Source organism: Canis lupus, chromosome 26 (genome assembly GCF_003254725.2).
Source record: "Canis lupus dingo isolate Sandy chromosome 26, ASM325472v2, whole genome shotgun sequence".
NCBI classification, from domain to species: Eukaryota; Metazoa; Chordata; class Mammalia; order Carnivora; family Canidae; genus Canis; species Canis lupus.
The window spans coordinates 20,223,076-20,248,794 of record NC_064268.1 but is presented as its reverse complement, the minus strand read 5'-3'; the positions used below and the strand labels follow the sequence as shown (position 1 = coordinate 20,248,794).

The 25,719-nt window shown below is 47.6% G+C and overlaps 1 protein-coding gene across 8 annotated transcripts in view; it reads right to left on the bottom strand.

Annotated features, from left to right (window-relative positions):
- The window catches only part of SEZ6L (seizure related 6 homolog like), a 188,925-nt gene that overhangs the window by 95,549 nt on the left and 67,657 nt on the right, over window positions 1-25,719 (bottom strand). The gene's annotated exons all lie outside the window — the stretch shown is intronic.

Below are 25,719 nucleotides of genomic sequence, written 5' to 3'. Positions count from 1 at the left end.
TTCAGGAGACCCCAGTGAGGCCCTTTCCCATGAGAGCCACCCAAGTTTTATAAGCAGCAGGCAATGCATGCCCAATGCGCCATCTTGAGCCCCACTTGGGTAAAGAAGAGTTGAAGGAATGATCCCAAGATGACATTGGGTCCAGAATTTAAATCTCCATGAAGTCTGATGCCACACTTTCACTCTGCAGGGCACTGGAGACATCCACAGCTTCCATTCTGCAAACTGGCCCTCTTACATCTTTGCTACCATGTCTTTGCTATGTCTTCCATCACTGCTTCTAGTGCATCCCTCCCTGACCCTCAGATGTGCATCTGGCACACATATCGCGCCAGGTATTGGGGTCAGCCCTCCACTGTGCATCATCTGATTTCATCCCTCTGTGTCAAGTGCCATGTTTGTGTCCATTTTATGGATAAATAAACTGAGATTCAAAAAAATGAAGTGATTATTCCAAAGCTTTTGAAAGCAGGTTTAGCCTATGCTGAGGTCTGCCTGACTCTGGGGCAAGTGTCTTTAACCACATCTTGTGTTCTTGGCCCTCTGACACCTTCCCCCAGGGCTCTTCCTCCTGAGAACATTCTTTTCCTTCTCGGATGGCTTCTCTTCCCTCTTTTCCTGGTCCTCTCCCTTCATGCTCTAGGCTTCTAACAGGGCAATGACAACTCATTGGCCACAGCTGAAACGACACTGGTGGGCGAGATAATACAATATTGATCTTCCCACGGCAGACTCTATTCCTTGTAGCAAGTGGAAGGGAGATTAATGCAGGGCCCTGGCGGATAGCAAACAGCATCTGTAAGGCAGCTTCTGTGACAGGCAGGATAACATGCTTTATTAGCCTTATGACAAGACAATGTTTTACCATAATTTTTGATCAGAGACTGGGCGATGTTAGCATCAAAATACATTTGGGAGGCAGTCACGCCGTGTAAGTAGTGGATGAAAAATACAGTCAGTGGCAGGGGCTGGTGGATCGGAGGTTGGGGTTAACCTCAGCTTTTCAAAGGGAAAAGGGACACAGGAAATGCAATGGATGTTCAGACCTCCAAGCTAGGATGCCAGGGTTCCAATGCTGGCCCTGCAATGACCTCTCCACGCTCTAGGTTTTTGCATGTATTTAGGTTCCTGATCTAGAAACCCTTGGCTATTGCCTTCCCCCAGACTAGTGTTTCTCAAAAGACTACTCACAGCAGAATCTTCTGGACTGATTTTTAAAATGAATTCCTGGGCTTCATCCCAGACTAAGGAGTCTGTGCTTTTACCAAGTACCCCTGGTGAGTTACGTGACCACTGATGTTTGAGAACCACTGCTTTTGGGAGCTCTGAGCATGGAGAAGATGACATCCCACAATGTCATCACCACCGTGTCATTATGCTAATAAAGCTGCACTGAACTGCATTATAGTTAATCATGTAATATTTTTACAGCACTTTTGCATGTACACAGCACAGTCACATCTATTGCTCTATTTGATCCTAGAACAAACTTATGGAAGAGAAATGAAAACTACTCTTCTTCCCATTTTAGAGAGGAGAATACTGAGGCAATCATGTCAAAGATCTCATTGCCAGCAAGGACAGTAGCTGGCATTGGTTCCTGAGCCTTCCGTCAAACACACCTGCTCTTTCAGATTCTCCCTAGACCAGGGGTACATAACTGGGGGGGGGGTTTGCCCCCCAGGGGACATTCAGCAATGCCTGGAAACATTTTTGGCGGTCAAGCCTGGGGTAGGGAAGGGGTGCTACTAGTATCTAGTGGGTAGAGGCTAGGGATCCCACTCAGTACCCAAAATGCATAAGACTGCCTCCACCACAAAGACCCACCCAGCCTAAATGTCAGTACCGCCGAGGTGGAGAAACCCTGACCGATGTACCTGCCTCTATCCTACCTGGATTTTATTCTAAATTTACTGGGATGCTTCTAGAGAGTTGTTGGAACAAGGAGTTATATGACCAGATGAAGGTGCTGTATCCCTCTAGAGGTGAACTGTCAAGATGACAAAGGAAATGCTGGAAGACCCGTTTAGGAAGCTAATTTATTCGTGGCATGATCTTGGCCAGGCCACCCCTCCCTGCTGAGTCTCAGTTTCCTCTTAGGTAGGACGGGGGTGGAGGGATCCCACTAAACAGGATTCCTCCTATCACTTTAAAACTGTCTTATGATCTAATTCTGTCTAATTTTCTGTTAATGCTGGGTGACCTCCTTTGGAAGGCGAGACAAGATCTGAGAGGCTGGCCCTCTGAAAGTCATTGTGCATTTTGGCCGATCCATCTTCCCGCCTCATCAGCCAGATTTGCTCCATGTTAAAAAGGAACTCCCAAGGCAGAGAATGCTTTGGAAGGAAATTGGATTGGAATTTAATTGATGATCTGGGCGATATGCCACAGCTATTAAATTACCCTGAAAAGCCAACCCATTGTTCTATACAGAAGCAACATGGCTTTGTTTGGATAATGCCATGTGGGTGAATTCAGTTTCTTCCCCACTGGACCCACTGTGAGTAGAAGTGTCTCTTTGATGCCAGTGGGCCAGATGCATACCAGCCCTCATGATGGCCTTCACGTACTTCATGGCTGGAAGTGTCTCAAATTCACCAGTGCCTCCAAATCTAACTGCACCTCTTACTCTTTCTGACCACCCTCCTTGCAGTCCTGGTGATACTCCCTTTAATCTGACCATTCCATGTCTTGCCTTAAAACCTCTCCATGGATCTCCATCATCTATGCTGGCAATCACCAAATTCACTATATTGGGGGCTATTGAGAGATGGGCCACAAAAAATAAATTTGGAGATATTTCCTCCTCTTGGACAATTACAATGCCTACCTTCCTAGTAAAGGCTCTGACACGTCCTACAGCAAAGAGACAATGTACCCAGCTGGGTTGAAACCACGTTTCCCAAATCATCTGCACATTATTCCCTTTCTGCTATTCTGTTCATCCACATCTCATTTATTTATGTCTTATGAAATAGGCTTCCACAGAATTCCAGTCTGGCAAACAGTGAGCTGTACATGGAAGTACAAAATCTTTGGCCTGGCATTCAAGGCTCTCCATGGAAAGGTTCTTGAAGCCATGATGGTTAGCCTCATGTCCTAGCTTCCAGCATTTGCTCTATAGCCATTTCAAACTCCTTGACATTCTCTAAGGCCCATATTTTAGAAGGGCAGGTGATAAAGCACAGTAGTTACAACCAAGCCTGGAGTCACTGAATCACTGAATCATATTTGTGCCATTTCCTGGCAGTGTGAGCTTCAAGAGTTAGTCACCGTGACCTTAGCCTCTTTACCTGTGAAATGGGTATAAGAGCACCACCTCTAGGGTAGTTGTACGAATTCAATGAGCAGACATATGTAAAGAGCCTAGAATAGTCAACACTCAGTACCTGTTAGCTCTTGATTTAATTATATGGTTATAACTGTACACACAATTCCCTCTGTTGGAAATACTGGCTCTCTTCTTGGCCATCTGGCAACCTCTAGTCATTCTCAAATGTCTTGGCCCTGACCTTAGCCCTCTGTAGAGCCTTCTATACAACTCTTCAGAAGAGAAAGGCACCCTTTCCTCTCTTCTCCTTCAGCACCTTGCCCTCTTTCCTTTATTCATCCCCATTTAATTGAGCCCCTATCCTGTGCCTTCCACTCAAGGTATTGAGGACACAGTGGAAGCAGGATTGACTTGGTCTCTGACCTCTTGGAGCTGAAAGTCTAGAAAGAAAGACAGACATGAAATAAAGAATGGCACAGCTGCATGCAGCCAGGAGGAGAACTATGGGAGCACTTACTAGGACCCTGGTTTCTTGCTCTTGGTATGTTGCATTTTAGTGACTTACCTTTTTTTTTTTTTAAGATTTATGTATTTATTTGAGTGGGGGTGGGTAGGCAGAGGGAGAGGGAGAGAGAATCTCCAGCAGACTTTCTGCTGAGGGAGGAGCCTAATGTGGGGCTTGATCCCATGACTCTGAGATCCTGACCTAAGCCGAAATCAAGAGTCAAACACTTAACCAACTGAGCCACTCAGGTGCCCCAGTGACTTGTTTTTAGGCACATCTCTTCCACTGGAGAGGGAGTTCTTTCAGGAGCTGGAGTGAGTGCCTGGAGCATAGAAGTCACATCTGAAATGTTTACTGAATGGTGGGAGGGTCTGGGAGCAGTAAAGCTTGGGGATGGCCCTCATCCCCCTCTCCCCCTTGACCAAACATACCTGCCAGCTACTGGGGCGTCTACCATTTGGAACCAAACATAAACCAAATCCCTTAAGGAAGGGAAGACAGAATGACCTGGTTTATTCTATTTGAAGAACTCAGAGTTCCCAGCACCCTGGGTGCCTCTCAGAGCTCCATTTTTATTTCTTAAAGAAAAATAATAAAGCAGGTTAGTGCTAAAGAAGATGAATAGGAAAGAAGGCAGGCTAACTGGTGGTGTGCAGCTCTCAGAGGTGCTTTCCTTGTCAGTTCCAGTGAGGGGAGAGAGAAAAGACACGATTCTTCAAATAGCTCTTCTCTTTTTGGGGAATATGTAATCGTCTCAATTAAAACACAGACCAGAATATTTAATGGCACGGAAATTGATTTTGATGCTATTTAAATAATTTCCCCCTAGAGAAAACGGGTATTACTTGGCCTAATTTTGAGGGAAGCATTCATTTCCTTCCCAGCTCAGAACTTGCGTGCATGAGGTTCTGTTCCAAAGCAGATCTGAATTTGTGTCAGGTTCAGAGGACTTTTCCAGGGGACTGGAAGGGGAAGGAGCCTATACCAAGGCCACTTGGGTCAACTAGAGAGGTCACAGAGTGCAGGTTTAAAACTCCCCTAAGGATACCATCCTTAGCTCCTCTGTTAGGAGTTTCCATAGGAGTACTGTCCATGATGTCATTAAGAGCAGGGGCTAGGTGAAGGAGTGCTCAGTGATGTGTGGCCCTGTGTATTTTCCCCAACCCTAAAATACATTTGTGTAATACAAATGCTCCACATCCTGTAGGAAATGCACATGTTGGTTCTCTCTAAATTGCCTTTCTTGGGAAAGGACACTAGAAAGGAAATGAAACTGCATTTGCTACTCACTAGACCCTCTGCTAAGGTATTCCATTAAAATCCTACACCAAAAGCTCTTGACAAAGGAAAATCCATGGGTTGAAAGCAAAGGTTGCCAAACTATAGCCCACGAGCCCAATCTGGCCCGGTCCACCATCTGTTATTGTAAATAAAGTTTTATTGGTACACCATCATTTTCTCCTTTACATGCAGTCTATGGCTGCTTTTATGCTGCAATGGCAGTGTTCAATACTTGTCTCAGAGACTGAATGGCCAGCAAAGTCTAAAATATTTACCATTTGGCCCTTTACAGAAAAAGTTTTCTGACCTCTGGTTTGAAGTATGAATATATGAAATTATAGTTTTATTTTTTTAAAAAGATTTTATTTATTTATTCATGAGAGACACAGAGAGATCAGCAGAGACATAGGCAGAGGGGGAAATAGGCTTCCTGCGGGAAACCTGATGTGGGACTCAATCCCGGGACCCCAGGATCACGACCTGAACCAAAGGCAGATGCTCAACCACTGAGCCACCCAGGCGTCCCAATATTATCATTTTAGTAGTGAAAAGGGGGAAAAAAAGGTAAAACGTTAACAATTTCACATGGTTTCATCTAATGCCCCATTTTGGAGTTAAATCCCAGTGGTTGTACGGCTTATCTCATTCATCTTCTTCATTTGTATTCATTTAGTAAATGGAACTAAAGTTCAGAGAGGTTAAGTGACTTGCCCAAGGTCCCATAGGTGGAAGGTGGCAAGATCAGGGCACATACTCAGGAGCCTAACGCCAAGATATTTGCTCTTCCTGACCCCTGGGAGGAGCCCTGACAAATCCTGTGCCCTGTTGTCCACCTCTGTGCCCTCAAAGTCACCAAATATTAACACCTCCCCTGCAGCGCTTGCCCTAGCAAATGCAGAGTCTGCCAAGAATCCAGAATTGGAATGACCTTGAGTTTAGGTTGCTAACAGTAAATTTTGTGACTGGAATCTTTGATTTGAGAAATGGCCAAAGGTCATCAGAGCTGACCCTTGGTGGTGGGGTTAGAGGTATCTCAAGAGCAGTGGAGGGGGGGGGGTCTTAAAAACAGGAAGGAGATAACAGAGCTAGATTTGCCAAGATCACTCTCCTTTGTGGCTGGAGCTTGGAGAGGGGCCGGAGTGAAAGCAAAAAGACCAATGCAGGTGAGAGATGGTGAGGCTTGGATAACAGTGGAGACAGAAAGATAAGATTCTGGATAGATCTGCTTGAGGTCTAGAGATCTTGGGCCTGGATTGGAAATGGAAGGGGGAGGGATTGAAAGAGAACAAAGGGCAAGGATGATGCCTGGACTTGTGCCTCAGCAACCAGGTGGATAGCAGGCTTTCCTGAGATGGGAAATGCTGAGCAAGGACTAGTTTTGGGAGGAAGATCAGATTTATCACGCAGGTCACTGCAGAAAGGGGAAACGGTTTATCTCGGTCGTTGGGAAGAATACGTGAAGTAACATTTGTTCAGAGCTGAGCATGTACCTGTGTTCCTTAAACATGTGGATTAAGGAGGCAGAAGGTCATCAACAAAGGCCTGTGGCAAGACGGGGAGAATGTGCCTTCTGGAGTCAGAGAGACACAATTTCAAATCCAGGGCCTGCCACTTCGTCACAACCTGACTTTGGATGCCTTATTTCACTTACCCAAGTCTTGGTTCCTTATCGGATGATGTGGAGACGTTGGAGGAATAGGCACCGTGCTAAGTGGTTGACAAGCACGTCTCCATGAACCCTCATACGCTAGTACTCCCAGCCTTGTGTTATACATAACAACAATGGGGCAGGGAGGAGAAGGCACCTGCCCCAGTTACACAGTAAGCAGATGGAGCTGGACTTGGAATCCAAGCTGGTGAGCTCTGCAGCAATTATGGTATCCTGGAAATGACAAGTTTCCTGGGTGGCTGTGAGAATGAGACCAAGGGGAGGGCTACTGTGGCATCTGGCACCAGTAGACCTCGGGGCAGCTGAGTGGTATCAAGATTCCTTGCCATAGGAGTTTAAAGGGAACCAGGGCTGGGTACTGTGGGAGGCTTCCTGGGGGAGGTGGTATTAGATTTGAAACTGAAAGGTACTCAGTCAAGCAGGGGAAGAAGACCATGAGAAGAAGGGTAGGTGGGTGTGGAAGCTCTGAAGTACAAGATTAGTCATTTTGTGGACTTAAGAGGAACCAAAGTTCTCGGTCTGGTGTTCAAACCATTCCATTTTCCTTTTGATTGCTTTGGGGTCCTAGTGATGCCTACTGGCCTCTCTTTAGGGACTGAACTTTCTCATGGTAAATAATTTGGGTTTCACATCTTGGCCTTTCAGCATCCCTCTATCAAACTGTTCACATGGTGGTCTTCCTTGTCTCTGCTGGCTACCCTTTCTCACTCAGATTTTGGGCTCTTTGCTTAAACATCACCTCTGTAGCATTCTGGACTAGGTCAGTCCCCATTACATGCTCCCTGAGCTCCTCATGCTCTAATTACTTGTTCAACATCTGTCTTTTCCCCTAGGAAAGATGCCTGAGAGTGGGAACCATAATCTGGTTTTACGAATCTAGTACCAGCAGCTCTGAGATGGGCATGTACTCAAGCGAAATAAATACTTGAAGAAACGAATGAATGAATTTGTATCCTGCATCCTGGCTCCTTTGCCTCATCTGGGTTAATGTCTTCCTTCCTTCCCCTACGTGTTTCTACAGCTTGTCATGAGCGTGTGCATGGCTGAGTGTTCTCTCTACCACACAGGGTTCCCTTCTCCCTCAGAAGGATTGTGGATCCCTTTTTAAAAAAATTTTATTTGTCCTCCTTTCTAGCCCTGACTACCAGGTTACTATCCCTGGACTTTCTCTTTTCTCCTCCTACCACCCAGCTCCTTTCCCTGTGGAGACAAGAGAAAATCCAAAGGGTTTCACTAGTTTTTCAGGACCCTCCATCTCCAGTCTTATCTCCATCGGACTCTGGGATTATTAAGGCTCGCTCTGGCCCACCCCAGAAGGCTCACATGATTGAAGCCCTTGTTCTTCCTCAATCAATACCACCTTTTCCTTGAAGCCAGCCCCAATTACCCTAGTCCAAGCTGACTTCTCTGGAACACCTGGGCCCGTTCTGTCCGAACCACTTTTGGGGGGGGACATTTTATCCTTGTTTTATGTGTGGGTCCCACCATCTCTATTATAATTCTTTGAAAGGAGAGGCCTTATTTTGGTTAACTTTGTATTTCTGCAGCACCTGATGCCCTATGCTTAGCAGGCACATGCTACCCGCCTTCTATGTGTATGGTCTCTAACCACTTGATTCACGTATGTCTTCTGCATTCCATTGAAAATTTCATGCGGGCGGAGACCTGAGGCATCTCCATAGCTCTTGATTTGCCAGCCAAGAAGGAAAGCTAGTTTGAGCAGGGTCGTCTTGCTGCTGTGACCCCCCATGGGCTCCTCATCTTGACCTGCTCCTCAGATTGCCTTTCAAGGTAAAACTCTATTTTGAACATCATTACTGTAGAATAGGATTTTTGGCCCTAATTCTGTTCAAGATTGTCAAGGATAGAGGGAGACACCAACAATCATTATCTTGCCTCTCCTGGTGCCAGCTCATTTCATCCTCATATTCTAAACCTAACCTTAACCCAAAGCTCTTTTCTTTCTCGCGTTTGGAGCAAAAATACCACTTTCTTCTCACTTCAGCCACCGTGGTCCTAATCTCAAGCCAGAAATCTGGAAAGTGTTCTGTGTCTTCCCCCTCCATGTGTAGTCAATCACAAGTTTGCTTCCTTGACTTCACTGCTTTCTCCATCCCCACCAGCTCATGCCCACTGGCCCAAGGTGCCCACATCTCTTGTCCAGATGATTATGATCCTCCTTCCATGGCGGTTATTCTAAAATTCAAATATGGCTGGGGCGCCAGGGTGGTTCAGTCAGTTAAGTGTCTGCCTTTGGCTCAGGTCACGATCCCAGGGTCCTGGGATCAAGCCCCACATTGCATCAGGTTCCCTGCTTTTCCCTCTCCCTCTGCCTGCCACTTCCCCTGCTTGTGCTCTCTGCCTCTGTCAAATAAAGAAACAAAATATTTAAAAAATAAAATAAAATTTAAATATGGCCATACTACTCCTCTGCTTAAAATGCTTCAGACTCAACCTTCAGAATCTGGGCTGACTGCTTCAAACGTTGTGGACAAGCTCCTTCAGTTCAGTCCAGGCCTGCAAGTATGGCCTTGGCTCCCTCACTCTCCTTCCGACCCCAGAACCTTTAGAATCCAATCACCCAATTACACAGAATCACATATAATTTTCCCAATAGCTGTAGTATAGCCATAGCGGTTAGGAACACGGGTCCCACAGTCAGACTGCCTGGGTTTGGATTCAGTTCTGCAATCTACTAGCTGTATACAATGTTTATGTGCCTGAATTTCCTCATTTAAAAATAGAAAAAAAAGGGGGGATCCCTGGGTGGCTCAGCGGTTTAGTGCCTGCCTTCGGCCCACGGCGTGATCCCGGAGTCCCAGGATCGAGTCTCACATTGGGCTCCCTGCATGGAGCCAGCTTCTCCTTCTGCCTGTGTCTCTGTCTCTGTCTCTCTCTCTGTCTCTCATGAATAAATGAATAAAATCTTAAAAAAAAGAAAGAAATTAGATATACAGTAGTGCCTACTTCAGAAGGCTGTTGTCGTGTAAATGAGACAACTTGCACACAGGTCTTAACCCCATCCCATGCCTCTTTTCTTTCCATGAAACGTGCTGCACTATCTGCTCTGGTTCATGCTGGTGCTTTGCCCCCTTCTTCACCTGGTTAATTGCTAACTGCTTCTCTTCAGCTCCCAGTTCAGGTGGCATCTCTACCAGGAAGGCTTTTTGGGGTTCTTGGGCTGAGTCAATGACTCCCTGCTTCCTTTTTTTTTTTGACACCCTGATTCCTGCTCACTTTTCACACTGTCCTGTGGGACACACGCCATGTGAATTAGGACCTGGGGCTTCCCTCTCCCCATCCTCAGTGCCTGGCATCGGGGGACACCCTTGGGCAGCATCTGGATATGAATGGATATATAAGCATCTTCTCTCTTATGAGCCTGTGTGTATTTCAAGGTAAAGGTGATGCCTTCTCTCCCGGTCCCCCTCCTATTTAGCTCTCCACCCAGACTTGGGCAGAGTGGATGCTCACAAAAGACTTTTTAGCTTGGCTGAATTGGAAATGACAGACTCATTCCGGGAGTCCTCGCATGGCCATCGTGATGGGGGGGAGAGGGCGGCTGGCTGGCAGGAGCATGCTGATAAAGGCAGCCAGAGTTGGTATAAGCCATTTATTCTCCTGAAAGAACTAAAGCTAATCTTTCACGAGCAGTCTGGTCGGATTCTCGTTTCTAATACAGATGCTATCAGGGTCTTAGATGTGATAAACTCCCGGGGGCTTCTATAAGACTCTGAACGCTGCCTTGAGTTAAATGCCTGTTCTCTTCCCAGTTCCAGCAACTGTCTCCAGATCCGTGAGCTGCAGACAGCCGACTGCAGGGAAAAGCCAGTCTCCTCGAGGTCTGGAGTAAGCAGGCCAGGGGATGCTCTGTACTGTCTGTTCCCTCGCCCGGTGAATGCCCCTCTGCAGGCTTCAGGTGGAGCATAAACATTGCCTCCTCAGAAGGGCTTTCTCTAGCCAACTTAATTAAGAAAGTCTTTATCATTTTCCTGATGTCCCTGTTTATGGTGAGCTCCGTGAGGGCAGGATCCATCTGTATCCAGTCCACCTTTATATCTTTTGTGCCAATATAGTCCCTTGCACATAGGAGCTTCCCAATAAATATTTATGGGATGAATTACTGGATGGGAAGTAGGAGTGCTGTGAGACTCTGGGAAATCACTTGTTTTCTGGCTTGCTTCCTCTCCTGGAAAGTGAGAGAGCTGAACGGATTTTGGCGAGTTCCTTCTGGGTCCATTGTCTATGAATTTACAGGAATGAGACCAGGAAGAAAGAGTTTCATACTGGGTGCTGCTCACTAGGTGCATTCACTCAGGTCAGGGCTTCTCAATCTGGGCACTGTTGCCACTTCTTCCTGGTGGAGGCTGTCCCGTGCATTGGAGGATGCTGAGCAGCGTCTCAGGCCTCTACCTGCTAGATTCTGGTAACAACCCGACCCAGGTGGTGACAACCAAAAACATCTCTGGACTTTGCATATATCCCTTCCGCATCCTCATTGGGAACCCCTGGACTAAACGGTTGGGGCCTGGATAATCATGCTAAGGAGTCTGGACTCTGTCCTTCTTTGCATTTAACCAGAACCTTCCCTGTGGCATAGGAGCATGTTTCCCCTTGAAGGGCTCTCAGCCAGTGACAAACTCCTTCCACTGCAATGAGTCTCAGACTTGACTCAGCATCAGAGTCATCTGGGAGGATTTCTTAAGATACAGACTGCTAGGCCCCACCCAGGGTATCTGATTCAGCAATCTGGGAAGGAGCCAAGATTCCGCATTTCCAGCAAAATCCCAGCTGATGCTGTTGTTGCTGGTCGAGGGACCAGACTATGAGAACCAGTGCCTTGTGGCCGTGGCTCCCAGTCCTGGCAGTGCTCAGGCCATACCCCACTACATCAGCATCTCTGGGCTGGCACCCAACATGTGTGTTTCTAAAGTCCCCAGGGGATCCTAGTGTGCAGACAAGCCTGAGCCTTCAGTCTCATGGCACAGAGCCAGCCCTGAGCACCTCTTCCACATTTTCTACATTCTGTTCACTCAGAACTAGTCCTTTGACCATTTTGGCCATGGGGTAAATGCTGGAATGGAGAGACCTACTTTTCATTCATGTTTTGGCTTCTTCCTCCCTCAGGTGGCCTCTTATCCACTGGGTTTATTCACTTGTTGGCTAATGTCCTCATCCCCATATGCCTTAGTTCATTCTTTCATGTGTCCCTTCCACCCCTCAATACCCCACACGCTTATCTGCTTCCCACTCTTCATCTAGTGTCTCCAATGGTTCCCTTTGTCTCTACCTAGGTGCTTTTCCTCCTCCCCATTTTTATCTTGGCTCATTTATCTTCCTGTCTTGCTTTGTGCACTGGGAGGACAAGAGAAGGATAACTAAGACGGTAGGCGTTTGCACATGGAAATCTTGCTCTTTCTGGCTCCTCTGCTCCCCCTCATCCCCACTAATCCTCCTCCAGACCTCAGCTTTGCCTGGGTCTTTTCCTGGATCTCCCAGAGGAGCTCACAACCCTCTTGCATGCTCTTACAACCCACAGATCTCACAGACGTAATTTTACAATGTTTTTTAAATTGCAAGGTTTCTATTTGTCTGTCCCCCTGGACTGAGCGGGGATCCTATCTGTTTTGCTCTCTCTGGGTCCCTGTGTCCAGCATGGTCCTGCCCCTGCAGTGAATGAATACAGCAAGGGTCCTCCTGCCATGGGTCACCCTCTCCTAACTGGCTCTGGCTGGGTCCTTTGTGCTGGTGACTGGTGAACAGGGAAGTAACAGTCAATCCCAGGACTCTTTTCTCAGCAACCGTGAGCCCAGATGGGTTGTGTTTACCTAGAAAAGACAGAAGCAGCCCTAATCCCCACTATGTTGGCAAAAGTTATTCTTGAGGGTCAAACGTGGATTTCTCAGGCTGACCTCAAATGCTGCATCTCATCCCAGGCTTACAAAACCCACAGGAAGTCCTTCTCTTCCTTCTACTGGGGAATGGGAGGTTGGTGTTTCGCCATTTTCTTTGTTTGGGGTACCTCTTGGACTTTGAGATCTTAGACGGTCTGACATTTACTCATCAGAGGGGATTCTCATTTCTCTTCCGGCCACTAAATCCCCTGTAGGTGGGAAAGCTGCAGGAGATGAACACAGACTTCCCAAAGCATTAATCAGGCTCAGAGGGGAGCAAAGGGCAAGTGTGTAAATGCAGAAGACTGAGCCTTAGGTGAAGAGCGCCTTACATGCCTTCACATCCCTCAGTCAGGGGGAAACAGGCAGTAGAAGAAAATTCTTAAGTGCTTTTTAGAACTGATCTGCACAGTGCACCCCAGGCTGGCTTCATAGGAAGCCTCTCGACCAAGGGCAAGTTCACTGTGGGAACCAGAAGCGCTAGCTTTCTCACTGGAAATGAGCTGGGACTCCTGGGTAATAGACTTAAGGACAGGAGACAGCTCACAAATACATGGCTGGAGACACCTGCCCACTGACAAAGAGCCCTGTATGATGTCCTCCTGACCTGGTAGCTGCCTACTGTCTTATTGCTGGGCTCACATTCCAGACTTTCTGCAATATGGCCCCTACCTCTAACCCTTCTTCACAAAGCCCCTCACCTCCCCCCAAACCCCCCAGATAGTTCCGATGCTCAATTCTTCCTATCTACTACCAGCTGGGAGGGGGATTAATGGAGATGCCACTGTCTTTGGAGTGTTCATTGTGTGCTCAGCACCGTTAGGTGCTTCATCACATGTGTTGGTTTTATTGGACATATCCTTTCCTTCTCATCCTCCCTCCCTCTCTCCCTCCTTCTTTCTCCTCTTCCTTTTTTTTTTTTTTTCAATTCCTAGCTATAGCCAATGAGCATCCTTATGCATTAACTTCTGCTATGATCAAATCCACTCCCAAGCACAAATTCCCTGGAATGAAATTCTCTGGTCAAAGGGCATGAAGATTTTTATAACTCTCGCTGAACAGAATTGCCATATTGCTTTCCTAAGGGGTCTTACCAATTACAAAACATCCGAGCTTACCAATGTTACAGTAACCTTGCCAGCATCCAGTGTTATTGGTTTAAGTGTTTTAAGCTAATTTAGTCAGTGTAATGTGGTCCCTCCAGGATACTTTCAGGTGCATTTACTTGACCTCCATGAAGGATGAACATTCCCCGTAAACTTTCCACCTAGTGGTTCATGTTGCTGGGTTTTTAATTTATCTACTCTGTCCATTTGTATTTTGCGGTCCAGATCTTTCAAATTATAACTTTGAATAAACATTTTCAAGTTTCCTTATCACGTATCCTAGCAGCCTCTTTATTATATAATTTTCTTGTAAAAATTTAATCCTGCAGAAAGATTATATATATCTCTCTGGGTACTATATGTAGATCTGCACTTTACACATACACAGGAATCCAAGAACCAATTTTTGTCCCCTTGGGGGCAATATTGCCTTCATTGAGAATGCATGCAATGAACCAAATTCAACTGCATGGTTCTACGAAGTCATAAGGAACTAATGATTATGAACCAAATAATAATTCAGCTAAATAAATAACTTAAATTCAACAAATATTTCCTATCATGTACAAGCAATGAACCAGTCACTGTGGATTCAGAAATGGAGAAGTCAAGGACTCTACTGCCATTTTATATTTTAATTAATTAGTTAATTTGAGAGGGAGTAGGGAGAAGGGCGAGGCAGGGGGGGAGGGAGAGAATCTTAAGCAAGCTCCAGTGCCAGCATAGACCCCACAGGGGGCTCAATCTCACAACCCTGAAATCATGACCTGAGCTGTAATCAGGAGTTGGATGCTGGGTCCCCTGGGTGGCTCAGTGGTTGAACATCTGCCTTTGGCTCAGGTCGTGATCCTGGGGTCCTGGGATCGAGTCCCACATCGGGCTCCCTGTGGGGAGTCTGCTTCTCTCTTTGCCTATGTCTCTGTGTTTCTCATGAATAAATAAATAAAATCTTTTTTAAAAAAAAGAGTCAGATGCTTAACTGACTAAGCCATCCAGGCACCCTTCACTGCCATTTTTAAAAAAGATTTTATTTCTTTATTTGAGAGAGAGAAAGTAGGAGGCAGGGCAGAGGGAGAGAAAGAATCTCAAGCAGACTCCTCGCTGAGTGAGGAGCCTGGCATGGGGCTCGATCTCATGATCCTGATATCATGACCTGAGCTGAAATCAAGAGTCATGAGTTGGATACTTGACCGAGCACGCCACTCAGGCGTCATTTTTATGCAAATCCATGAAGAGGTTGGTTGGTTGAGAGAGGGCATTGCAAGGGGAAGGTGGGAGGGACAGCCTAGAAAGATCTGGGGACAGTAAAAACAAACAAACAAAAACTGGAAACAGACAACACCAATTGCATTGGTCACAACAGCAAGATAGATGAGAGGTCTGTGAGCAAATGTGTTTTGCCGGGGACTAGATACTGAACCATGTGTGACCCTGGAGATGTCCCCCCTGGTAGAGAAGGCTGGGCCCCTTGGTGGTCAAAGAGAGGCTGCGGTGTAGGAGGACCTGCTTCAAACCCTGGCTTATAATTTACTTGCTGTAAATTACAGCCAGCCATGTGATCCAGGCCAGCCATGTGAGCTTGGATTCCAAATCTGGGGAATGGGGGCAGATGAAAAGAACCACCCCTCTGCACAGGTGTGAGGATTAAATCCTCCCTATCCTCTCAGTACAGTGCTGGGGCATAGAGTTCGGGTTCCAAGACCATTTGCTGCTATTATTGATATCACTCTGTGAATTATGAGAACGTTGTCTATAGGCCATCAGATATCTGGGGTGTAGAATGGCTCTGCCACAAGATATTTCAAGCATTTAAGGAAGAGCACAAGCTTCAGATGCAAAACCAAAAATTGGTGCATACCTCACTAAAATACTAGTTAAGCCCTTTCCAGGGTCCTTTTCTCATTTTTATTCTCCACCCAGTGCTTCTTAAACTCCAGTGTGTCCATGAGTCATCCGGGGATTTTGCTAAAATGCTGATTCTGATTCAGTAGGTCTGGGATGGGGTCCAAGATCCTGCATTTCTAACTAGTTCCCAAGGGCTGTTGCTGTCGCTGGTCTGCAGACCATCCCCAGAGTGATCTGCTCCAGTGGGCTTTGATGGGTGATCTCAGGACACTAAAGGCATCCAGGGAGAGAAACAGGGAGATGGACAGCACATCCCCAATTGCCACCATGGGCACAAGCGGCTGCAAGAACAGGGCACGGTCTGAATGTGCATTTGGAGACAGATGCCCATGATTGCTGTGGGCTACACGTCTCCCTGGCCCTGGGTTGAGGCTTTCCATGCCACCACCACCACTGAGCAGTGCCTGTAATGACAGCCCCTCTTCAGGAGGCACCGACTTCCTGCAGGCACTTTGCTGCCTTAGCAAGGATCTACCCAGGAGCCCTGAGATAAATCAGCAGTTGTCATAGCCTCACTTCACAGTGGGGGAAACGGAGTCTTGGGAAGACGACGGGTGTGGGCTCAAGGTCTAACAGGTAAAAGAGGCAGAGATGGGATTTGATTACAGAACTGACTCCAAGCCTCTCCCCACCCCCGCCCCCACCCCAAACTTACAAATCAGTGATGCCTGACTCCCAGTGACTGGTCCTGACTGCCAACAACTACCTGCCCACCCAGAAGATCTTCCCCAGCCCTGGGATAGCCTCTGGGGACACAGAGCTAAGGAAGAAGGGTAAGGCACTGATGGGGGCTTGCAGGCTACCTGGCGGGGGCAGCTCTGCACAGCCAGTTTCTGCCTCCGGGCTCTTTGCAAACATGCAGCACACTCCACCTCAAAACCAGATTCTTCTGCATGTGCTCATCAACGGAGTAAAACGGGGTTGTCATTTCCTGCAACATGAGCTGAGCCTTTGGTTTTCAACTCTGAAAATCCCAACCCTGGCTCCCACTATCCCATCTCCTTGGTAGAATCAGGAGGCAAGTTGCTTCTCTAGAAGAGACCTGAGATGCATGAGCCAGAGTCAGACCTGTCCCACATTGAGGTCCCTGATCAGGTGCCTGGTGGCTGTGTAATATTGGGTGAGTTGTTTTACCTCTCTGTGCTTTACTTTCTCAACTGTGAAAAAGAGAAAATGACAGCGACCTAAATACTAAGTGTCGTTCTCATTTATTAAATATGTGGATACAAGCCATTGTGCTTCCTCAGCTAATCCTCAGCTTGATTCTAGGAGGTGGGAATGTCACCAACCCCATTTTACAGAGGACGACATGGTGGCTTAGGGACGTAGCATAGTGACATCACCTGATACCACCAGAGCCTCCGTACAGCTATTGTAGCTTGGCTTTGTTCGTTTACTGCAATCCTATGAATGCGTAGGGAACCCTCTGTCCAGGCTGGTGCTCTGGGACGGAAGTGCAGACAGAGCTCTGGTCCTCTTGATCAAAGTCACGCACCTAGGCATGCTGCTCCAGAGGCCATATGTGTGCCTGGCCCTGTTCTGGGAGCTCTGTGTGAATCATCCCACTGAGCCCTCCTAATCATCGGTGAGATCTGTACTATATTGTCCCCATTTTACGGGGATCAAAGCCTAGACAGGGTGGTTTCCTGTGGCTGCTGTAACAGATTACCATGCACTGAGTGGTTTAGAATAAGAAATTTATTCTCCTGCAGTTCTGGAGGCCAGAAATCCAAAATCAAGGCACCAGCAGGGTTATGCTCCTTCTGAAGCATAGACTCCAGGGGAGATCCTCCCTTGCCTCTGAGGCTTCTGATAGTGCCTGGCAAACCTTGGCATTCCTTGGCTTGCAGCTGTGAGGCTTTGGTCTCTGCTCCGTTGCCACAGGATGTTCCTCCTTGGGTGTGTCTTCTGGATCTTCCCATCCTTCCTATGGGGACTTGTCTTTAGGGCCCACCCTCATCCACTATGACCTCATCTTAACCAATCACCTCTCCAAAGTCCCTATTTCCAGAAGAAGTCACAATCTGAGGTTCCAGGTACACATGAATTTGTAAAGCAGGCAGATTATTGCATTGACCCAGGAGAGGGAAGTGGTGGTTTGTTTGAGGAAGTTGCAGAGCTCAGACTTGAACACAGATTCTGTGCTCTTTGCTAGTCCACTAATAACATGGTGGGGGCCATTCTGCACTTGTCCACAAATGCCCCTCATACACATGTGTCTCGTGCACGCCGGGTCTATGTGAAAAGCATACAGCCAGGAAGTCATTTTACAGTGTGGCATGAGCCTCTGGGCCCTTCCTGCAGATATGACAGAGAGATCCTCGCCTTTCCACTCTAACCACATAACCCAGCACACTGTTGATGTTCACAAAGCCCTCCGGAGTCTGGGAAGCACCACGGCACATGGTGCTGTGCGAATGGCCTTGTAACAATTACAGGTGGTGCCCATTACCACCCCCATTTGTCTGACGGAAAAATTGAGACCCAGATGGTGTCATGAAGAAACGCATGGGAAAATGGGTTGGAAGTTCCAAAGTGCTGTGCTAATGGAGGGGGTTATTAATAATCCTTTTAAAAAAATAACCTGAATTTTATTATTTTTTTTATTTTTTATGATAGTCACACACACACACACAGAGAGAGAGAGAGGCAGAGACATAGGCAGAGGGAGAAGCAGGCTCCATGCACCGGGAGCCCGACGTGGGATTCGATCCCGGGTTTCCAGGATCGCGCCCTGGGCCAAAGGCAGGCGCCAAACTGCTGTGCCACCCAGGGATCCCGGTTATTAATAATCCTAATTAAGAGCAGCAACAATAATGCTAACAGTCACTACCCATTACAGATTCAATTCCGTGCAATCAACATTTCCAGGCACGGTGCTAAGTACTCAACAAATATTATCTCATTTAATTCAATTAACGGCAACAACCCCGGGAGAAACGTTGTGGGATTAATTGGCTCTGTTGTGAGGGAGAGCATTACCAGATTTGAAACTTTGTTGGATGCTCTCACTTTCTGGAATATTTTTGTCTCCCTTTGGTGAGTAAAAGGGAAGGGAAAGACTGGAGCCAGAGTGAGGTGGGGGGAACTGGTCTTTCTGCAAGAGAGATGTAAAAGGTTCTGCTTCTACCTGAAACTTGTCCAGATTAATGACTGGCAGGTAGGTGCTGGGCCCGGAAGGCAACGTGACCCTCACCCCTCCCTCTTTCTTCCTTCCTGCAAATGGGAGTGTTTGCTGTGTGCCAAACACCCCAGTTGGGTTGTTGGGTTAGGTTTAGGGTTACAGCAGGGAGCTAAACCTGGCTCCAGTGAGCATGTGTGCTTTTCTACAGGAGGAGGACACCTGGATTAGAAGGATCTGATTTGCAAGAGAATTTTTGGGTCCTTTGGGCAGAAACAGGTGCAGAACACAGACCTGGTATGGCAACCGAGATAGGAGATTCTTTGGTCAATTATTAAGACTTAACCGGAAAAGGACAAACATTATACGGTCTCATTCATTTGGGGAATATAAAAATTAGTGAAAGGGAATAAAGGGAAAGGAGAGAAAATGAGTGAAAAGATCAGTGAGGGTGACAAAACATGAGAGACACCTAACTCTGGGGAATGAACGAGGGGTAGTGGAGGGAGAAGTGGGCGGGGGGTTGGGGTGACTGGATGATGGGCACTGAGGGGGGCACTTGGTGGGATGAGCACTGGGTGTTATGCTATATGTTGGCAAATTTAACTCCAGTAAAAAAAATTATTAAGACTTAGGGAAATGAACACTTAAGGGATGACTGTGCCCTAAGAAGTCTCGACACCCTCGAGCAATCCTGTCTTGATGTATGTGTAATACAGTATGTAATTTCCATGAATAATTTTCATCTAACTACGTCTTGAGCAGGGAAGGTAAAAGGGTAGCTCATCGTCAGCTTTGGTAAAAGTATTTCATGTCCTCGACTAAATGGAATATTTGTAGTACTCATTATCTTTGCCCTTTGGAGCAGGGATCAATGGTATTGGGGTTATAATAAGAATACTAATAACAACAATAATGGGAATAATAATGCTAGCAGTAACAAAATAACAATAATCAGAGTAAAGAATTAGCAGCGCGTGGGAAAGGAGCCATGTCCCCATGTGGCCCATAAAGAAGGGAAGTGACTCTCCCAAGGTCACATGCCAGCCAGTGGCTGGTCTGGAAGGAGGACCTGGTGTCCTGGCAACCAGGCCAGCATTCTTTAATAATGTCAATGGAAAATAGCAACTGCTGGCATTCACCTGCCTCCCCGGGGCCTGCCCTTGTGTAGGGAGCTCAGCCAACAGTATTGCCAGTCATGGGGAGGACCCTGAAAGGAGGTACCAGCAGCCCATTCCTCAGTCAGCCTGAGCCCCCACCCAGGTGTAGGATGCCACCCAGAGGGGAAGGATGGCCTTGGGAGCATCCCTGCTTGGAGGAGGCAGGAGGATCCTGCAGGAAGCCAGGACGGGGTATTTCAAGGGCTGCCTGGGAACCCGCACCCTGGTTCCAGCAACACAGCTTTGCCTCTAGCTAGCCTCTTACTCCCCCTCTTCCGATCCTATAGCATCTCAGCCTTTCTAACGTTAGGCTTCAAGGTCTGTGGGAATGGTGCCTGGGGAATTTGCAGAGCTACCTTGTCTGCGGGCTAGCAAAGGTTGCCATGGAAACCCTTCATCCCTTCCCAGACCTGCAGCCTGTTCTCCCTCCCCTGACGCTCCATCCTCCATCCACCGCCACACTGGGGCAGGGCTGACCAGTCGGGGTGCAACCTGCATGTCTCCTTTGGGATGCAAAGCCGCCTCTTCAAATTCATTCCAATCATGCTGCCCAAAGGATCATCTCTCCTCTGGTTCAACCTGTTATTTCATTGCTGGAGACTGGCCATGGCTCCCCAGGGCTGGAAGGAGCAGGCCCCCACCGTGGTGGTATTTAAGTTTTTTCTCTTCTCCATAACAGAGCTGCACCCGAGCTCTAGAGCACTAGAATCCCACCAGTCCGTGGGCTCCAAGAGGGGCCAGGGCTGTCTTGTTCATCATTGCTTTCCTGGTGCCTGGCACAGCTCCTGGCTCACATTAGGCACACTCAGGAAGAAAAACCAACAAAAGAGGGAAGAATCGAAAGTGCCAACTTCTACAATCAGTGTACCCTCTGCTCCAGCTACTGAAGAGGCAAATTGAAGTTCAACCTCCTTCCTCAAGATTCCTCCTCCAAGACCTGGCAGGTCCACAGTGCAACTTGTTCTGCCAAAATCCCACCCATCCTTGGAAGGCTCAGCTCAGCCACCACCTCCTCCAGTATTTCCCAGATGTCCCCTTTAGAGTGTATTCTAGAGCTCACTTGGCAATCTGCCTATGCCTAGAGCAAGTTTTCCTCTCCTCTGCAAGTGCCTTGAATTTTGGGACTTGGCTTTCTGCATCCCTCAGCCCCCTGTGGCCAGAACTTAACACCAACAAAGTGCTCAGAAGTCAAGTTCATCTGCATCGAAGGTCACCATGATTCCTCATCAGGGCTCTTCACAAGGCAAGGCTCAGAGCTTCAACACACATGCACTTGTAATGGGCCATTCCGATGATTTTTCCTCTCTGCAGGGCTTGATGGGTTGATCGGACCAAGTCCTTTGATGAACTTCAGGGGCCTCCCCTCTTCTTGCAGTTGCTCTGTTTCCATATAATCTGTTCTCCATGCACCAGCCAGGGAGCCTTATAAAACCTAAACCACCACCATGACAGGGTCAAGCCTTTGTGCAAAACCTTCCAAGTGGCTTCTTCTCATCCCTCTTCTCATCCCCTAAAAGGACAGGATACCCTATCTGGCTGATTGGGGCAAGTGACTCCCCCTCTCTGAGCCCTGGTGACATCTATGAAGGCATCTGCAGCCCTCATTTCCCCCCAACCCCCACAAAGAAGTCAGTTTTCCGTGAGCCTCTTAGGTATGTATGATGGTTGTCATCAGTGTGCACCGAATCCCTTAACACACGATTAATCACGGCATCTCGCTTTTAATAACCTCAGGGATGCCAGGCTCAGCCTCCGTGCCTCCCGTGTCAAGACACATAGCATTCGAGCCTGTGACGTCGACAGAGAGTAATGCCAGTCTGTGGCAGGAGGCAGAGGGGTTCCTCCTCAAATAAGATGGGAGCCCGAAAGCCCAAAAAGCTATTTTAAGGGAGTTCTAGAAGTGTTTGTTTTTAAAATATCATGAAATGGTTATTACTAACCTTTTTTTTTTCCTCCTCCTGCCGTCTTTCCAAACAGGTGCAGTGAGATTAGTGGTAATTTAAAAAGCAGGATTGCCTCTGTGTCAATTTCTTGCTAATGAGCAAAACACGCCATGTAATTGCTATGTATTGAAGGAGGCAACAATGCATTTTCAGCGGCTGTTTAATATGCCAGGGCTCAGTTGAGCAGATGTTCTGAGACGCGCTTTCCAAGACACAGGAGTCAAGCCCAGAACAAGAAGGTGATGCTTTCCTTTTCCTCTCCTCCAGCCAGTGTAGGGCCCCTTGGAGGGCAAAGGCAGAGCCAGGTGCCCGTGACATCGTCTGTGCTAGGTTCCTGGAGGCAGAGCTGATGGGGGAGGGAGGCTGGAAACAGGCTGGGGTGGCAACGGGAGGGTGAAGAGTCCCCTTCTCTTTATCGTATGAGGCACCAACCTTTGGACCATAACAAGGTCTTATATTTTGCCTGGACGTTCAATGAGCCAGGGATATTCCCCGCTGGCTCTGTGATCCTCACATGTGACCTCAGCCTCTCTGAAGGTCAGCCTCAACATCTCTCAAATGCAGATAATACCCACATATCCCGTGGGGGATAAAATGAATGAACGAACAGGCCTGGATGCTTTCCTCTAAAGTGTCCACATGAGGGGTGCCTGGGAGGCTCAGTCGGTTAAGTGTCCAACTATTGATTTTTGCCTCAAATCATGATCTTGGGGTCCTGAGATCTAGTCCTGCATTAGGCTTCCCACTGAGTGGGGAGTCTGCCTGAGATTCTCTCCCTCTCTCTCTGCACCCCCCCTCAAGTAAATACATAAGATCTTTAAAAAAAAATAAAGTGTCTACACGACTGGCTCCCTTACAGGGGCATGTGACCACCTGCCCCAGATCTCTTTCCCCTCTCTGAATCTAGCAAAGTCATTTATGCCAGGGAATTGGTGACAAGGGCATCAAACATCACCAGCTCCATGGGACCTTCCCTGACCACCTCCAATTTCCATGAAGGCAAGAATTTGTGGTCTGGAATTTTCATTCACGGGTGAATTTCAAGTGTCTAGTGTCTAGGGCAGTGCCTGGAACATAGTAAGTGCTCAATGAATGTCGAATGAATGATGCATATGGGATACCTAACCCAGTGCCATGACACAGTAGCAGCACAGTAAGTGGCAGCATATAAATTATCATTTAATTTGCTCCAAGCAAAGTGTTTTCACATTGAGTAAAGTATCCATTGTCTGTCCTCCAGCGGAGGGCCAGATGCTTTAAATGCTTTACCATCTCGGTTCTCCCAACAATCAAGTAAGGCAGGTACTATTCTCATTCCCAGTGGATGGAGCTCCAGGAGACTAGGTGGGGAGTTGTCAAAGATTGGGAAAAAAAAAAAAAAAAAGAAATACCTTGACATCGAAACAAATGGCTTTCTGCTTGGGTCTTCATGGAACAACCCAACGTCACACCAGCGGGTTTGGGATGCATTTTTCCAGGGAGCACAGAAAGTGAAAAGAGAGGTTTGAGGAACCCAGTGGCTTAGAGTCAGAACATTTTGGTGGTTCCATGTGAGTAAGGCACTGGGGAGGGAAAATTGTCCTTTGGATTTGAAGAAGAGGCTGCTTGTGGGGCTGAAAGGATTTGGGGTCTGGGTATCTTGTTGAATCAGTTTCCTGGTGGTGGGGGGGGGGCAGCTCTAAGGCCCAAAGAAGGAACTGAAGCTTCAGAGTCCTGGGGGCTTGGGTTCAAGTCTGAACCCCTCTGCTCACGAGCCTGTTTCCTCCTACAAAATGAGGATCACGGCAGTCCCTCTCCAGGGACTTGATGGATACAATGATGATTTGTGAACAAGGTGCAAGAAACAAGGCTGCAGAAGCTGGCCTGACGGTGCTCAGAAAGACTCCGAATGGACTTGCTGGTCACCCAATCAGTGCACAGCGGTGGACCACCTACTGTGTGCAAGATGCTCAAGTGTGTGCTGGGGATGGGGGCCCTGGGGACTCTGGCTTGAGAAATCCTGGGGCACTTTCTGTAGTTCTCACCCAGCAAGTGTCTAGTCATTTTGAGAGACAGGGTTTCCTAGTGGTTAGCAACCCTGCCTGGGTTTGACTCTTGATTCCTTCCTGAATGCATGGGCTTCAGCCAAGCAACTAACCCCTCTCAGAGCTTCAGGCTGGCCATCTGCAAACCGAGGACAAAAATAGGACCTATCTCACTGAGCTACTGTTGAGAATTACATGAAATGATATGTGAGAAGCCCTGGCTCAATGTCAGTGCCCAACAAACCGTCGGTATTACTGTATTTGCTATTATTATTATTCTTGTTGTTTATGCACTGTCTTGAGCTTGCCTCTCATGCTGTTGCATCAGGAAGCAAGACCTGCGTTTTATTCTTCTTTGGCCTCTGCGGATTCTCAGGACCATGCCTGGCTTGGTGTAGGTGCTAATCCACAGTTTGAAGTAAATAGAGGGGTGATTGAATGAATGCCATCTTGTCATGGGGTCATCTTTATAAACACAGTTCTCCAACTTTTTGCTCCTTCCAGATGGAATTGGTGTTTCATTTTTTTAAAGATTTTTTTTTTTTAAGATTCTATTTATCCAGGCAGCCCTGGTGGCCCAGCAGTTTGGTGCCGCCTTCGGCCTGGGGTGTGATCCTGAAGACATCGGGCTCCCTGCATGGAGCCGGCTTCTCTCCCTCTCTTTCTGCCTCTCTCTCTGTCTGTCATGAATAAAAATAAAAGCTTAAAAAAAAGATTCTATTTATTCATTCATGAGAGACATACAGAGAAAGGCAGAGACATAGGCAGAGGGAGAAGCAGGCTCCCTGTCGGGGAGCCCGATGTGGGACTCCATCCCAGGAGCCAAAGGCAGACGCTCAACTGCTGAGCCACCCAGGTGCCCCTGTTGTTTTTTTTTGTTTTTTTTTTTTTTAAGATTTATTTATTTATTTATGATAGACATAGAGAGAGAGAGGCAGAGACACAGGAGGAGGGAGAAGCAGGTTCCATGCCGGGAGCCCGACGTGGGACTCAATCCCGGTACTCCAGGATCGCGCCCTGGGCCAAAGGCAGGTGCTAAACCGCTGAGCCACCCAGGGATCCCCCTCCCTTTTTTTTTTAGAGATTATTTATTTATTTATTTGAGACATAGTGAGAGAGAGAGAGAGAGAGAGAGAGAGAGAGAGAGAGAGAAAAGGGGGGAAGGAGGAGGAACGAGCAGAGGGAGAGGGAGAAGCAGATCCCCAATGGAGCACAGAGCCCCAAGCAGGGCTCAGTCCTAGGACTCTAAGATCATGACCTGAGCTAAAGGCAGACACTTAACCACCTGAGCCACCCAGGTGCCCCTGGAATGGGTGTTTTTAGCATTTACAGTCCCTTCTATGTTTCCTCTCTTGAGTGCTTTGCCAGGTGGGAGTTCATGGTAGGCACTTATGATACACCAGCCTCAGTGCTTACTGGTCACTTTGGGCTACACTGTGTCAAGGATACAACCTCTACATCCACAGCATAGGGCCCAGAGCCACCCCCTGCCTCTCTGACCGGGGCCCTCTGGCCACTGCTATTGATAAAGGGGACAGAATCTGTTCAAGCCCCACCTCTGTGCATCCACCACCATGAGGATGACAGAAGGACCCCAGCTCTCCTGCCTCCTCCCACTCACTTGGGCTCGGCAGCTCCTCCATCAAGAATAATCCCAGGCTGTAGGCCTGAGGGTGGAAAATGAATATTCTGGCTGCTTTTCAGTTTCCAGATTGATTGGGGACAAACGGGAACTCAGCCCCCTCAACCAATCATCCAAGGCAGTCAGCTGTAACTAGGTGTATACTTAAACAGCTGGCGTGTGAAATATTGCGCCCGCACTCTGCTGATTAAAAAAAAA